The sequence below is a fragment of the Podarcis gaigeae genome (assembly GCF_964106915.1).
Source record: "Podarcis gaigeae genome assembly, chromosome: 10".
Taxonomy (NCBI): Eukaryota; Metazoa; Chordata; class Lepidosauria; order Squamata; family Lacertidae; genus Podarcis; species Podarcis gaigeae.
Window position 1 is genome coordinate 63513881 of NC_139686.1, and position 13524 is coordinate 63527404.

At 42.4% G+C, this 13524-nt stretch overlaps 1 long non-coding RNA gene across 1 annotated transcript; it reads right to left on the reverse strand.

Annotated features, from left to right (window-relative positions):
- Nucleotides 1-75: 75 nt before the first annotated feature.
- Nucleotides 76-12566, reverse strand: LOC310826585. The gene is made up of 2 exons (XR_014555862.1): nt 12354-12566; nt 76-467 (listed from the first exon to the last, which is right to left on the reverse strand). It is a non-coding gene; the product is annotated as an uncharacterized lncRNA (long non-coding RNA).
- Between the last annotated feature and the right edge of the window lie 958 nt (nt 12567-13524).

Here is a 13524-nt window from a genome sequence, read left to right on the forward strand (position 1 = left end):
CATGGAGAACAGATGATTTTCTCCTAAGCTACAGACCTTCCTTCTGACCTCCCCCAAAATTAAAGAGGCTAGGACTCTCTGACTCCCTCCCCATAATCAGAGAGGACTTTATTGAGACAATAGTTTGGACATGGGATAGCAGAGCTTCCTTAGCAGATCTCAGACAATGGGGAGAAGCATATGGAGATGTTGTACCTTCAGATACTCCTCAGGTGGAAGTCATGAGTTTCATGTTGATTGGGTGTATGTTGGCCACTTGAAATAATTGTTGCATGCTAGCTTCTGTCAAGTGGGTGCGACATGGAGATTCAGCTTTTTTCAACAAGGGGCACCACAGGGTTTTTATTTTTCACAGCTTATCCCTATGTGTGTCTACAAAACAGGACATCAAGTTAAATGGCACTTACTCCCAAGAGTGTAGGCATCAGAGTGAAGCCTTCATCCAGCAGTTTTCAGAACTCTTGCACCTAGTTGAAAGCAAAAATAGGGGCTGCCATTAAACTAAAGGCAAAGGTCATTGTAAGTCCGTGCAACTCGTAAATGATATAGAAATAAAGGGCAGGCATAGCTATTAAGCATACAGGTATTAGTTGAAATAGAGTCATTTTTCATTGCCAACACGTCTGTCTGGTCTTGTTTTTTCTTCTTCTGGAATTCACTCTAATTCTCGAGAGTAAGGCAAATTTTAGAATAAGTACTGCTTGACATTTACCTTTCCATATATGATAGATATTTGAAAATGAGCATCTGTCAGTGCTCCAGCATCAAAATTAAATTCGCCTTCTGATTAGCCATGCAAATAGCTTGGCCTGGTAATCTCTGCAGCATCTCTTTGGTACTCTGAGACACCCCTCAGCATTAAGGAATTGTCACTTATCAGTATACTTACCAATTACCATAACGCAAAGGACATTCAAAAAAAGAATGTTAAAGGTTCCGATGATATTAATTTGCCTCCTTCTCTGGTGAATTTCAATTCATATGTGAGCATCCATTTACAATGCTGAGAAAGGAATTCTCCTTTCTCCTGCGCAGGCTCTTGGTGACTGTATCTTATTGTGTTGCTATTTTTAAATAAGATACAGCCGTCCTTAAACAATATACACTGTGTTTCTAACACTCCAAATAAGACAGCTCAGTATTCATAGTGGAGATTGTTGTTTTACACATTTTTAACCTTATATAAATCTGGAGGCATAAGAACCATTTTTAGAAAACATCTGTCATCGTGCAAGTAATTAGGAGCATTCTTATTTGCTTTCTTTCCCTGATAGTATGATTTTATATTTCTGCGCATTCGTTTTTGCAAACCTTTCAGCGTGGAATAAAGTGGCAAATTGTGATGTACATTTCTATAACTTGGAACAACATAGACCAGATCTACTGCTATTCATGATAATTTAGGACCTTTTTTCTTTTCTTTTTTGGCTACTGAGCATTTAATTAAATGGATTGTCTCCCCGAAGCATCAAATCTATGTAAGCAAGGACTGTATATAAGGCAAGCCTGTCTCCCTTGCCCCTTGCTAGCTTCATTTTGGGAGTTGTTAGTACTTCAGTACTTCTGATGCACAGCCACCTATGTCTTCCAAAGTGCACAAGGAAGTCACAGTGCATGCATGGTACCCCATTCTCTAACAGTGAAAAGGACACTGTAGTAGCCCTATTCGGGCATTCAGCACCCATGCACAAAGAGAAACATACACAACTAGGTCTGGCATCTTGGCAATGAACTGCATGCTGGACAGGCAACCCCGGCTAACTTACTGTAAGGAATAAAAACACCGCTTTTTCATAAAAGGTCAAAAGGCCTCAAACTGTTGCAACATCTGAGTAGAAGGGTGTAACAGCTAACTAACGGCCAACTCGCTTGGGGGCTTACCTTTACTGGCTTGGGGTTAGAAAAACAGGGCAGCTTGCTGCTAGAATGTGGTTTATCTAGACACACCAGCACGCTTCAGTGGGGTAGAACTTGTGTACGCCTAAGGGGGTGGTCAAGGAGTGGCTTTATCGCTTGGGTAGATGTGTGAGAGCATAGGAACACGCTTCCTTATTTGAGAAATGTAATTAAGAGTGAAAGGGATGTGGGTGATGCTGTGTGTTAAACCACAGAGCCTAGGGCTTGCCGATCAGAAGGTTGGCGGTTCGAATCCCCGCGACGGGGTGAGCTCCCATTGCTCGGTCCCTGCTCCTGCCAACCTAACAGTTTGAAAGCATACCAGCGCAAGTAGATCAATAGGTACCGCTCCAGTTGGAAGGTAAACGGCATTTCTGTGCACTGCTCTGGTTTGCCAGAAGTGGCTTAGTCATGCTGGCCACGTGACCCGGAAGCTGTCTGCGGACACACGCTGGCTCCCTCGGCCTATAGAGTGAGATGAGTGCTGCAAGCCCAGAGTCGTCCACGACTGGACCTAATGGTAAGGGGTCCCTTTACCTTTACCTAATTAAGAGCGAGGGTCCCTGAATTCAGGCGAATGGGAGATGTCAACAGGGGAGGTACCTTCCCACTCAGGGGAAGGTGATATAAACTTGTCTTTTACTCAGCTTGGTTCTGCCTGTATTGGGACACCTATCCTTCCAATAATGTATCAATAAACTCTTTGCTGCTTCACTAACTTTGCTCAGATTTTATTTTAAGGGTCCCAGGACCCCGAGTCTTGGGGCCAGTGTTTAATTTCCAGTGCCAGTCTGCAAGGGGCTGCTTCTACATGCACAGAACATACAGGGTTCCAGCTCAAGGGGGAGCCAATATGAATATTGCAGGTTTTACCTCCGTCGACATGCTCCAAATGCATAGACAATGTGGGCTGTGAGAGCAGGGCTGGTGGATGGGAGCCGCCCCCCTCTGATTCTCCTGCACACTATTCATTGTTAACCATGTGGAGACTGAGGACTCAAGTGGGCTTAAAACGGCAAGTTGAGAGTCAAAAGCTTATTTCTTAATGGCCATTATGCTAGAGAAGGAAAATTTGGTACAGTGATACCTCGGGTTAAGAACTTAATTCGTTCTGGAGGTCCGTTCTTAACCTAAAACTGTTCTTAACCTGAAGCACCACTTTAGCTAATGGGGCCTCCTGCTGCCGCCGTGCTGCTAAAGCACAATTTCTGTTCTCATCCTGAAGCAAAGTTATTAACCCGAGGTACTATTTCTGGGTTAGTGGAGTCTGTAACCTGAAGCGTATGTAACCTGAAGTGTATGTAACCCAAGGTACCACTGTATAGCTCAGCCAGTTTTAGTGTGTTTGCAAGGGGAAATTATCCTTGCCTGATACTGCATTGGCTCCGAGTATGTTTCCGAGCACAATTCAAAGTGTTGGTGTTGACCTTTAAAGCCCTAAATGGCCTCGGCTCAGTATACCTGAAGGAGCATCTCCACCCCCATCATTCTGCCCAGACACTGAGGTCCAGCTCCGAGGGCCTTCTGGTGGTTCCCTCACTGTGAGAAGCAAAGCTACAGGGAACCAGGCAGAGGGCCTTCTCGGTAGTAGCACCCGCCCTGTAGAACACCCATCAGATTTCAAAGAGATAAAGAACTACCTGACATTTAGAAGACATCTGAAGGCATCCCTGTTGAGGGAAGTTTTTAATGTGTGACATTTTAATGTGTTTTTAATCTTTGTTGGAAGCTACCCAGAATGGCTAAATATGGTAGTACCAGATTTGTCTCACAGAGGCTTGGGCAAAATTGAGTATCATATGAATCAAGTACACATGACCACAGAGGGCTGTGAGTCGGGTTGGATTGGCTCAGAGCAATCTGTGACTGTCAGGGGGACAGGTATCTGGTAGGAAGGAAAGACAGGCAGGGCAGGAAAGCTGCATGGTAAAGGCTAAGATCTACCTGACAGGCTTCTGTTTAGGTCAACATCATGGCTTTCTTTCCCACCCAACACTCCATTGTATTGATGCTGTTGAGCACGGGCATCGATCCTGTGAGGTACCATTTCTGCTACTGCAGGTTGGAGTGTGAAGAAGCACCTGCACAGGACCCATTTCTGCACATTGCCATTAGGAGTCTCCAGATCAGCAAATTTTGTCCAAAGGGGGGGGGGAGGATGTCAAACAACACCTCCAGAAAAGGATTTCTGTTTTTAGCATGTGGAAAGCTGAGCTATGGGACTCCTAGCCATAGGGAAATCTCAGCAGCAAAGAATTTAGCCATTTCCAAAGGTGGATTAGATATCAGTAGAAAATTGTGTCTGCAATTGACAGCCAATTATGCCAAACTCTGCCTCCATCTGGCGCCATTTTGAGACTGGTGGGCCTCGGTAATTTTCAGCCATCTGAAGCACATAGGAAGTCTGAGAATCCCTGCAGTATGCCAATGCAACAATGTTCACCCAAATCCCGCTGTTGTTGCTGCTTTTTAAATCTGCAGAAATAGGGTGTCCAAAGAAAACATGTTGCTTTGCTGAGGTAAAATAAACACATAATTGCCTTGGAAAGTCCAGTAAGAAGAGCTGTACATTTAACACATATTTCTTAGTAGCGATAACTCTGGAAATACTGTAGCTGGTTTGATGAATACTGAACAGCTTTGTCTTTCATCTTTTATTCCCCCCTCAATACATGATGTTTATTAGGACAAATCCTTTCATTCACACAGAGAAGATAGGGAATGTCCGATAGGACTTGTTCTACCAAACATCAGCACTTTGCTAAAAGAAGAAATTCAGTGTGGTGTACCATGGTCAGAGGGCAAGACCTGAGCAATGCGGGCCATGAGTCAATCCCCACACAGTCATGAATCTGACTGTGTGACCTTGAGTCAGACCCCATATCTCAGCCTACCTGCCAGGAGCACAACAGCCATGTGAGGTAGATTCAGGCGAAGGCATGGTAACTGAACCAAGGTCATCTAAGCAGCTTCACAACTTGTAAAAATCCCATGTATATTGCCTGCAGCTCTTTAAAAGAACAGCAGGATATAAAGGCGATGCATAAATACATACATAAACAGTTTGCTAATAGCTTGATGCAAATAGAGAGAACATTTTGCACACTCATAAACCTGAAAAAGTTCTCCTGATTATAAGCTTCTCCACCCCTGTTGATGTCAACTTCTACATGCTTTGATATGGAAAGCAGTTAACTATACTTTTTTTTAAAAAAGACAACCTATAAAAACCCTCTTTGATGCCAAAGCCTCCAGTAAAATAGTTATTTAATTTGTTCACAGACCTGTAGGCAGAAAAAATGCTCTGACAGAATCTTCACCCTAAGACATTATTAGGAGTGTAATGTAATTTTGTCAACTCTGTCTTCTGGTTCCAGTTCTGGGGTTTGGAAGAAACTCTTTTAATCAAGGCAATTATGCGATTTTTGTTCTGAAATTCCAATATACTTGTTGAATTATGTTAACTGCTGTATACTGTGCTATAAAATGGTGCCAATTAAAGAGAACTCATCATGGTGTCTCCCAGATGCCCTCAACCTGGTGTCCTTGATATATTTTGGACTGCAGTTCCCATCGGCACTGGCCAGTACATGCAGGCTAGGACTTATGATAATTGTAGTCCAAAATATACGCAGGGCAACAGCCTCTGTTCTTATTTAGCCTGTTATGCCCTGTTTCGTATGCTTCATTACCATTTGACACAAGATTTTTGTGTTTTATCATTTCTATTACATACCTTCCAACATTTCTCTGATGAAAATAGGGACATCCCACTCTATAATGTTAATTTTACTATTTATACCCCACACATCTGACAGGGTTTCCTCAGCCACCCTGGGCAGCTTCCAACATATATAAAAACATAATAAAACATTAAACATTAAAAAAACACAAAAAAACTTCCCTATACAGAATTGCCTTCAGACGCCTCGGGGGTCGGATAACTCCATAGCCTCCAACATTTCTCCAATGAAAATAGGGACATCCTAAGGAAAAGTGGGACATTCCAGGATCAAATCAGAAGCCAGGATGGTTTCTCTAAATCAGGGATGTCCCTAGAAAATAGGGACACTTGGAGGGTCTGCCATTATGTCTTAGTATTATTGATACTGTTTTTTCTGTTGGATGACAATGGAAAACAATTCTTTGTGTGGAAATAATTTGGGAGAATCTGCAAAAAGCACAGCAGACTTCCATAAGTTTCCAAACACTTCTGAAGATTAATACTAATGGTGGTGGTTCTTTTGCACCCATACCTGAGATAATGTCCTTTACAATACAATCAATTCTGAGTTCAGCAGTAATCTCAGGGCCAGTGGATTGGAGCCTTGTAGTTTATTCTGAAATGGACCTGAAACTAGGAATGGGCATATTAGCCTATTTCTATACTGTGCTACTTTTGCATGCATTCGAACACAAGTCAGTTCCATCCCATCTTCTGCATTTTTTTTTAAAAAAAACACACATTAAAAATGCATTAAGGTTGTACATGTTTTCACACATTGTCCCATAAAATATGCATTTTTTTTTACACATTTCCGCTATAAAATACTCAATTTTGTTTGCTTTCCTGCACATTATCCCTAGCATTTTATCAAAAAACTAAATCTAATTGCAAAATCTGGAGAAGTACACAATATGATTGTTAACTTCATTCAAATATGTATAAGAAACTGAATTAGCTTAGTTTTCTTTAAAATCCAGATTGAACAAGATTCTTCTCCATCTCTGTTGGTATCTCCATTGTTTTTGGTGAAAGAGAATTGCCTCCTAAATTTTGTAGTTTTTTCTCCAGGATCTTCTGGGTAATAATACCTTCAGCATGAATTTAGTGGCTTCTGACATGGAAGAACAATGGGTGCATAGGAGTTAGCTTGAAAACCAGGTTCATACCTGCTAAGTTTAAAATATCTAAACAATGTTATAGATCATTCCCTTATCTTGATGATTTCATCCTTCTTGCCACTTGACTAATGAAAGCCAAGGATATTTTAATGCTTTCCTTCATTGTAAATAGCTTTTTCTGAACTAATCTGCAGCAATAAATTTGGCTCATATAAAGACTAGCATGCATTGCAAAATCATCATGGACTTACTCAAATATGACAGATATGAGACCAAAGTTGGGCTGTCCTGGGCTGGAACCTAGCTGAGTGAACTCCCTAGGACTATGTATGGATCAGAGCAGCAAATATCTAACTAGTTCATCATTCTGTTCTTATATTGAGCAACCAGATGCCTATGGAAGTTCACAAGCAGGACATGAATATTCAGAGGCATAGTTATCTGACAATACCCTACGGTTTGGCCAGGCCTGGTATAAATACTCAGAGTTCTTCCTGGTTGAGTGATCAATATCTTCTAGCAACTCTCCAACGCCAGACTCGGACTGATGTGGAGAAAACTGGAAGTCCATATTTGGAGAAGATATTCATGGCCCTGACAATAGATACAATATTCCATAAAGCTCTCTACGGTGAGACCCATTGTTAGGATAATTCTATCTTCTTTCCAAATATATAACCAGTATGTTATTCAACTGAACAAATGTAATTTGTATGCAGCCTTAATCATGCACACTTTTTAGAAACTGGCATCAGGCACTAAGTACAATCCTGTCAAATGGCTGGCAGAAGATTAACTCTGACACCTAATGACATGCCAAAGTCTGACAGAATAAGAACTTACTGTATAACCAGTGTCAATCATTCAGCAAGTGCCACTTCAAATGTTTATCCTGTTAGTGGAGACATCCATCTGTGCCAGAATTCAAAACACCGCCGTGCCTCGTTGAATGCGAAAACGTGTTGAATGCGAAAGTGAAAGTACATGAAAATGTGCCAAGAGGATGTGTGTGAGTTTAAAGTAGAGAACAGAGAAAGCGTGGAGGGAGAAAGATACTCCCCCCATGGAAATATCCAGTGATTGTATTGACATTTCTCACTCACATTCTTTGTGCCAAAGATCTGATCCCTCAGCTTTCTACCACGTAAAGGATGGGTTCTGCGAGACTAAATAAATCGTAACATAGAAGTGGCGTAGCAGATGACTCCACACTCCCCTAGCATGTCTTCCCAAAGTGAAATCCTTGTTGATGTGTGGTGGTGTGGAGCATGTAACATATGAAGCCACCACAGACTGATTCAGAACATTGGTCCATATGTTTCATTATTGTCTACACTTCTGAAACCGAAATTCATAAATTTACACCTTAGTTTATATGGAGGAGGTCCATATCTCACAGCACGGTCATCTCAAGAGAGGCTTCTTCCACCTCTAACTCGGCCAGATCATTTTGCATAGTTCTAGCCTAGGGATTCCTCCTTTATATCTCAATAAAATCCTACCATTTGTTAATTTCTAGAGTTTAGGTGAATCGCCCCAACCTATAAAAATATACTTATCTGAGAGGACCCTGAGTAAACATGCACAGCATTGAACGCGTAGATACGTTTTAGAATGCAAAAAGAAAGAGCAATTTAGAATAATTCTTCCCTTTTTAAGTCAAAAAAGTGTCTGCCTCATCCTCCAAAAATTTGGGACAGGACCAATGGACTGTTCTATTTTATGTCTCATTCTGCATGACTATTGGGCCCCAAATGTTCTTTGTAAATCCAGTCATCCTTTGACTCAAGAACACAATTTATGCAGGAACACACTGAATTACTCACTTTATTCTAGTTTATGTGTGGTGGTGAGAAACATGTAACCTATGCAGCCACCTTATACTGAGTCAGAACATTGGTCCATATGTTCATTACTGTCTACAGTTCTGAAACTGATACGGGGGGAAATGGAAGAGGCCGTCTTCACTCCGGTATGATACCCCTTTATCACATAAAGGTAAAGGGACCCCTGACCATTAGGTCCAGTCGTGAGTGACTTTGGGGTTGCGGCACTCATCTTGCTTTATTGGCCAAGGAAGCTGGCGTACAGCTTCCAGGTCACATGGCCAGCATGACTAAGCAGCTTCTGGAGAACCACAGCAGCGCAGAAAACGCTGTTTACCTTCCTGCCGGAGCGGTACCTATTTATCTTTCATTTTGACGTGCTTTCAAACTGCTAGGTTGGCAGGAGCAGGGACCGAGCAACGGGAGCTCACCCCGTCATGGGGAGTCGAACCACCGACCTTCTGATCGGCAAGTCCTAGGCTCTGTGGTTTAACCCACAGTGCCACCTGCGTCCCTTCTTTATCACATACACAGCCCCAAAAGACAACAACAGGAATCCACCAACAGCATACAAATCAATATGGCTAACTTGACCCACCCATCCCGAACAAATCTCACTGCGGCCACGCCCAACTTCTCTCACTACCAAGTAAATATAACAAGCGAATAGAAAGAGAACCTTCCCAAGTGACGTTGACACTAAACCTCACACATACACTAAGTAAATAAATAAAAGTTTTACCATGCCACCCCCTCTCTCCAGAAGTGGAGATAGCTGCTCCAACCCCTGGAGTGGCCCCGGGGGGGGGGGGGGCTAGCCGCCCCCGGGGGTGCTGTGGCACGCATCCCAGGGGTGTGTGCCAGGGGCGGGGCGTCCTGAGGGGGTGGCGCCTGCAGCAATTTCACTCCCCCTCAGGGATGGCACCCGGGGCAGACCACCCCCACCACACACCCTTTTCTCCACCAATGCCTCTCTGCCCCCTCTTTTTCTTCCCAACCTTATACTGCATATACCGTATTTTTCGCTCTATAACACGCACCAGACCATAACACGCACGTAGTTTTTAGAGGAGGAAAACAAGAAAAAAAATATTCTAAACGAAATAGTGGATATATGATTTTTGTGGTTCATGCTGTGGCCACAGACATGTGATCTGACAGTGAGTTTGGAGTAGCCCAATGCAAAAATCCTGAGGATCCATGTGGATCCATGCTTTGTAACCACGGAGGAGGGAAGGAAGGGGAACCATGGATCCTCTGCTCACGACTGCAGCAGATCCCCCCCGCCACCCGCAGGCATTCTCACAAGAAATGTAATAGACCTGTAGAAAACACAACCTGGAAAAGAGACAATGCATGTACTTTTGCAAACTAAGAAAATCTTCAATAAAAAATAAAAAAGCAGAAGAAAAATATTGTCTACACCAGGGGTAGGCAACCTAAGGCCCGGGGGCCAGATGCGGCCCAATCGCCATCTCAATCTGGCCCATGGACGGTCCGGGAATCAGCCTGATTTTACATGAGTAGAATGTGTCGTTTTATTTAAAATGCATCTCTGGGTTGTTTGTGGGGCATAGGAATTTGTTCATTATTATTTTTTCAAAATATAGTCTGGCCCACCACATGGTCTAAGGGACAGTGGACAGACCCACAGCTGAAAAAGTTTGCTGATCCCAGTCTACATTGAGTGACACTAGATCCCCAATGCAAGAACTTTCCCTAGCCCTGCCTGGAGATACCAGAAATTGAATCTATGTCTTCTGAATGCAAGTCAGATGCTCTGCATCTGAACTCTGTCCCTTCTCCAGTTGAGTCTTCCTTAGCTCCCTTGCTATCTCAGCGATCGCTCATCCACCTATGGCCTAAGAACCATTACAAAATGAGGCTGCCCTCTTTCTAAACAAGCCATTTGCAGTAAGCCACTTGCATGGCACGGTGAAACAGAAGTTCTTGAAAACACACATAAATGAAGTTGACTCTTGCAAAAATTCACAGCGTGAATGACTTCTTGTTTACTAATGCTCTCAGTTAAAAGCTTTGCAACTCCGACTAGTGGAAATTAGCTCAAGATTCAAAATCTCAGTAGGACAGGGATGGTGCTTTCCTGCTATGAAGACGAAGATGAAACCTGCTGAGACCACACCACAACTGTTGGTTGCTTTGCTCTCAAGCTTTCCTACAGATGCTTTTTGAAAACCGGGGAGAAAACATAGCTCCTTTCCCACAATAATTTCTCCTTTGTTGTCATTGCTTTGTATGAAAAAAAGAAAGGAAAGGGAAGATAAGCTACTGTCTGCCTCCTGGGTGCACCGAAGCAAGAACTGGAAATTGTTATGTAGTTGTCCCTTTGTTGCGGTGTGGAAAGAGGATGGCCACAGGAACAACACAGGGAGTTCCAGCTATTCAGTGTGAATTTAATACAGTGGATTACATGAAAATATGGACAAGCCCATAGCTTTTTATTGAGCCAGCTTCCATTGGCACAAAAGGCCAGATGTTTGTGAGTTACATTCCAAGTGTAGTCCAGAAGAATGGATAGGCTGCTAATTCTCAGTGTTGCACGATAAAGAGTGCTGTGTGACTCATAATAACTTGCAGAGGGCGTGCCTGTATTTTTAGGTTAGTGTGGCCCAAGAGGACAGAAATAGCTTGCCCAGTGGATAGAATTACACTGCTAGCCCACTCTGATAAGTGGCAGTGTCCCTGCAAGGAACCTAGTCTTGTGGCTTCCCTCTGCTCCTGCCTAAATAACCCAAATAACCTGTAAACTCAAATAATGCTTCTGCAGAGAAGACTTCTTCTTGCCTCTCTAGGCAATTCACTGCCCTGGGCTTGGGCCCCTCCAGACAGCCTCCTCTGATAATTTTGCTATTTCTCTCTCTCTCTCTTTTGTGTAATATTTTTATTAATTTTCACAAAACTACATAAAAAAGGCATAAAATAAAACATTTAAAACAACTGTATATTCAATCCATATTAAATCCACAGTCTGCCCTGAACTTTCCTCCACTCTTGGTTCCTTTATAATATTTTCATTCACACATGTCAATAAAGTCTTTATCTCTGATTACTTCCAATTTTGGTACATTGTCTATAATATTACAAGTGTTATTTAAAATCCTGCTAATGTATTGACTTGTGTACATTGCTTTTGTAAATATGCAATAAACATTTCCTATTCTTTTTTATATTTGTTGTAATCTTGATTTCTAAGCTTCCCGGTTAATTTAGCCATTTCAGCATACTCCCTTTATTTAATTTGCCAATCTTCTTTGGTGGGGACTTCTTCATCTTTCCAATGTTGAGTTAGCAATATCCAGGCAGCCATTGTTGCATACATAAACAAATTCTTATATTCTTTAGGTAGATCCATTCCTGTATTACCTAATAGAAAGGCTTCTGGATTTTTAACAAAGTTTATTCTTAACATTTCTTTCAATTCATTATATATCATTTCCCATAATTTTTAAAATAACCTTACACTGCCACCACATATGATGAAACGTACCTTCTATTTCTTTACATTTCCAACACTTATTTTCTCTTGTTTTATACATATTTGCCAATTTATCCAGTGTTAAATACCACCTATACATCATTTTCATATTACTCTTTAAGTAAGGTACAGGCTGTTAATTTTAGGTCATTCTTCCAAAGTCTTTCCTAATCTTTCACCTGAATACTATATCCCACATCTTTTGCCCAATAATTTTGCTATTTCTCTGCATTACGCTTACTCAGATCTTTCAGTCACAACCGACCCCAGAGCAAAGTTGAATTACTCACCCTCAATTTTATCAGGGAAGGCCACCACTTATCATGAATCAGTAGAAACATGTTCATTCTTCCCAGTCAGGAGTTATGCACCAATTCTGGTGCAGGTTACTAGTTACACAACCTCCAGGTTCAAAGGTTGCCTTACACCACAATCTTCTGTGACAAAACACCTGTTGCTGGGGAGCAACAATGGGAGAGGGCTCTTGTTTCCATGCCCTGCTTCAGAGAAGTATCTGATTGGTCACTGTGGGAAACAGGACTAGATGAGCTTTGGGTCTGATGTTGTAGAACTCTCCTTTATGTTCTTATCAATGACTTGCAGAGACCCATGGAGGGTGGGCTTCTTGTTTTTGTCTATCACATGATGGTGTATGTTTTGACTCGACAGAGTGGGAAGTGACGGAGACAGGATGTTTGTGTTACTGTGTTCTGTGAAGTGGGACTATTGTCCTTTGTTCTTTTTTCTCTTTGGTGTCTGATGCTAGAGAGAGAAGGACCCATGTTGCAGTGCTCCGTGTCTGTTTATATGTAAATAAAGTAGATTAGCCAACATGCTGAGTTGCTGAGGTCTGTTACACATGATGCACAAACTCTGCGGATCCCTAAGTGTGCCGGTGTTGATTGGCATCGGTCACTGTGATGTTTGGGCTGAAGAAAGCTTATGAAGCTCCCAAATGATCAACCAGGAGGGAGAGAACATGCCAGTTGGGCATGTGTCTCTGCCAGGGTCCTACTTGAGTGTAGGTTGAGCTCCTGACACTTCTCTGGCTACTTCCCACTCTTTTAGGACCACGTTACGCAAGGTAAGTTGGAAGTCCTACCAATATCAGTGGTACTTTAGGGCTGCTATTCTATACATACTTACCTCAGAGCAAAGTCCCATCAAACCCAGTGTGATCCCCCTTTACGTTAACCTGCACAATAGGCAGGCCTACTCAGAAGTAATTCCTCTAGGCACGCATAGGATTGTGCTATAGGGCTGTAATCCTATTTATTGTTACAGGCCACCCCAAACCCTGCTGAGCTGTGCACAGGGTTCCACGGGTCTTTGCCTTCAACCAGGGTCTCTGCTCCGTTGGAGAAATGAACATGTGACAGAGGCTGTCACAGCTTTAAGAAATATGATTTATTTACAAATTGACAGTTTAGATGGAGGGGGTCCATATCTTACAGCATGGTC